Source organism: Hibiscus syriacus, unplaced genomic scaffold (assembly GCF_006381635.1).
Source record: "Hibiscus syriacus cultivar Baekdansim isolate YM2019G1 unplaced genomic scaffold, ASM638163v2 tig00110174_pilon, whole genome shotgun sequence".
In the NCBI taxonomy this organism is placed as follows: Eukaryota; Viridiplantae; Streptophyta; class Magnoliopsida; order Malvales; family Malvaceae; genus Hibiscus; species Hibiscus syriacus.
The window spans coordinates 1571775-1575716 of NW_024062612.1; positions in this window are offsets into that span (position 1 = coordinate 1571775).

The window sequence follows — 3942 nt, forward strand, 5'->3', positions numbered from 1 at the left end:
CCGAGATTAAAAGGGATAACTTGATAATCCTCACACAAATAAGCTGCAATGAGAATTATAGGTGGGGTCATTAAGGAATCCTAAGCTTTGTTTTCTAGAATGGTTTAAACTTCTATGGCTTACTTGCTTACCAAATTTTACTAAGTCCTTATGATATCTATAGTCAATGAGCCTGACAGATGAAAATGTCACGATAATACCTCTCGCCGTGAACAGTAGTATAAAACTGAACGATTAAGTTTTACTCCTTTTAGTCGTTGAAATTATATCCTTATCTTTAAGGTGGATTAGGTTTTAATTAGCAGCTAAAACCCATTGCTCACGTTAATCTTCACCTAGTTTCTCTCGAGCACTTGGTAATAAACCTAAGAAACGACTACTCTCATAGCTCTTATAATCCTAAGTAATTAAATACAATGAGCAAAACATATAATAACCATAAAAACTTAAACAATTCATTAAAACAAACACTTAATCATCCATAAATAACCCTCACCAAATAAGTTTTAGTTCATGGTGGGGGTTTAAATCATCCAAAGATGTCATTCGTTTCATAACAACCCACAAAATATAAAGGACAAGAATGCACAAAGATGGAGGAAAAACTCCCAACGCGCGCTGCTGTGAGCTCCCTCCGCCACCACAAACCACCTTAACGACACTAATCTCTCTCGAATGCCTAGCTAACCACTCCCTTGAGCTTGAAAATGGAGGACACCACTAAAAAGATGAAAAGGTAAAGAAAAATGGAAGCTTGTAGATGCCCCTCACTCTTTCTTAGCTCACCCCTTTTTTCCCCAAAAGAAATTCTCTTTCATTTTTGTGACATCATGTTCTATTTATACTAAGGGAATGTTCTAGGGTTTTCCCCTAAAATTCCCTTAGTACCCTATGGTATATTCCCTTTACATTAAAGGGTATACAAAATTTGTAGTGGTCCCCTCTTAGGTGGCTGGCAGCAGGTATCATGTGTGGGCTGGACAGGTGGCTCTTTATAAAAATATCTTCAACTCTTTTGTCTTTTTTTACACTAAAAAATGTCGTCCTAGCCGCCACAACATTTTCCTCATTCTTCATCATCCCAAATTGTTGTGAAAATTCTCCTTGCTCACTTTTGGCTCCATGAACTTGCACAACATCAACCAACACTACCTTCTCCATTAAGTAGTACCAGTTGCAAAATAAAATGCCACGACAAATTGAATCCACCAAATGCAATAATATGCTCCTACATGCATCTATATGAACCTATATGTGCCTTAAAACAATCAATAACTTAAGTGAAAAGACCCCAAATATAGCATTTTTACAGAGTTATCAACTAACATTTTGCATTTATCTATGTTTAAGTTGTATAATACATGTTCTTTGAAAAATATAATGGTGAAGATTCAACTTGCTGACAGATTAGTGTTATATCCAGAAAGAGTGTTGGAAAATATTCTTGTAAAAATTAAATGAATTTATATTTACAACTGATTTCTATGTCATCAATATAAAATATGATTGATCCAACAATTCTTCCGAAATTCTTCTCGAAATATCATTTCTAAGTATGACACAAACGAAGATCAATGTTTGAAGCAGAATATTCACCATGGAGTTCAGCGGAGAAGTTTGATGTTTACAAGGCTATGAAATATCCTAATTCTGTGGAAAATGTTAGCTTTATCAATGTTAGCGAACCATTTATTGAGCATAAGTTTTCTAAAGAATTGCTCAGAGACTTGAATGATAAAGCTGATGTGTCAATAGAGTTAGAAAATATTTCTAACATTGATTTAGATTTGAGCTTAAAGCCTTTTCAATCTAAAATTTTGTCATCTATTTTGCATGCACCAAAATTATAGTTAAAACCATTGCCATAATATTTAAAGTACACAATTTTGGGTGAAGAAGATACATTATTGGTTATTATTTCGAACAAGTTGGAAAAGCTCCGAAAAATGCCTATAAGAATCATAGAATTTCTCATAAGGAAACTCTCAGTTGGAAAAAAATTTAATGAAGTGAAAGAAGTCTCTCTCACGGAACCAGTAGTCTGAACAAGGTCGTCGAGCTAATGACATTAAACAAAAGCACTCTAATGGGACAATCCATTTTATTATTATTTTATTTATTTATTTTTTGGTTATTTTTTATATTTTTAGGCACACCAGGTGTTTTCTGATAGGGATTAGAATTATGGACATGTCATTGATTCGAATAAAGGTCAATGTTTATATACAACAGACAACCCACTAACACTAGAAATGAAGAGTATTTATATCCCTTCTCCTTTACTTTATTTATTTCGTATTGGGACAATACTTTTTAAGTGAGGGGAAGTGGAATCGAAACAAATTTTCCCTTGTTTGTTTATATGTTTGAATTTTGGTATGCATTAGTTCGAATATGCTGAATTTTCTATTGAATATCCTGAGTTTCGTTGAATATCTTAGAATGAAATGAAAGTTTTGAACTCATTTTGTTTGGATTGAAATACATGAAAGTGGATAGTGTGGTTAGTGTTTTTGAAATATTATGATAACATCTCATGAGTTCGTTCTTTGAAAATGCACTTCACTTAGTGCTAAATACACCTTTTTGGTAAATTTTGAGTCTATCGAGCAATTCATTATATTCTTACTCATTTTTATTGTCTTGAGTGTGTCGAACTTAGCGTATATATTCTAGAACTTGCTTGTGAATACATGTTGAGACTACAAGTTGGATTTGATGCTTTAAAATGATAGAGGCAATTAGGATTAAATCATTTCTAATACCTTCACAAAAATGTCTACCCATTTATTTTCCCTTTGTTAGCCACTTTGAGTCATTTTCACTTTTCTTTGTTTTACCACACTTTAAACCCGAAACCTTTGATTTTATCTTTTTTTTCTACCTTTGTCGAGACAATAGAATAAATTTTCCAAGAAAAAAGGGCGCTCGAAAAAAAACAAAAAAAGAGAAAAATGTGAAAAAGATTTTTTTTGAAGTTTTTTTTTCTTGAAAGTTGAAATTCTTTTGTTTGTTTGATATTATTTTGTGGATTTGATCTTATGAGCATCTCTTGTCTTGACTATTGAGCTGATACTTTTTCCTTTTTCCATACCCTTACCTAAGCTCCATTACAACCTTTTATTTTAGCATCGTATTCATATACAGTAGTGGAGATTTGATTTACTTGCAAGTATATGATAATATGTGTTATCTTCTGACTTTGAGAGTTGATTACTCCCTACACTTTGAGAGTGTTGAATGAATCCATGCGAGAGTGTTAAGTCTTGTCACATTTGAAATTAATGGATTAATGGGGTGTTCTGATTTTTTCATAAATTTATCCTATTCATGATCTTCTACTTAATTGTATTTTGGTTCGAATATTTGAGGTGGACTTGACTTTATTGGTATTTTGAGATGTAAAGTGAGATGATGGAAGGTAAACAGAGAACTTAGTATGTTGAATTGAGGCATGCTTGAGGACAAACATTAAATAAATGAGAAGGAATTTGATAAGTGTTTAATATTGCATATATTTGTTGTTATTTACTCATTATTTTTTGATTGAATATTACTGATTTATCTTTATTTTGGGTTTATTTTGGATATGAGCTTCATTAGATTAATTAGCCAAAAAATTAACAAATTTCGACGAGCCATTCGACATCTTTTAGAAGAATAGTGAAATTATCTTGAATATTTAATTTGGAATTTTCCTGGGACAAAGTTATCCATAAGATGAAGTAGAATTCAACAAGGACTACAAGACTTAAATATTTAATTTTATATTTTGTGATAAACCTTGTAGATTTAGAAATTTTAGTTTAATTATTTTATTATTATTTTATTTAGAAATTAGTTATTTTATTTATTTAGAACTTATAGTAGGATTTTTAGTTTATTATATTATTAACTTTTATTTAGGAATTAGTTATTTTATTTACTTATAACTCTAGAGTT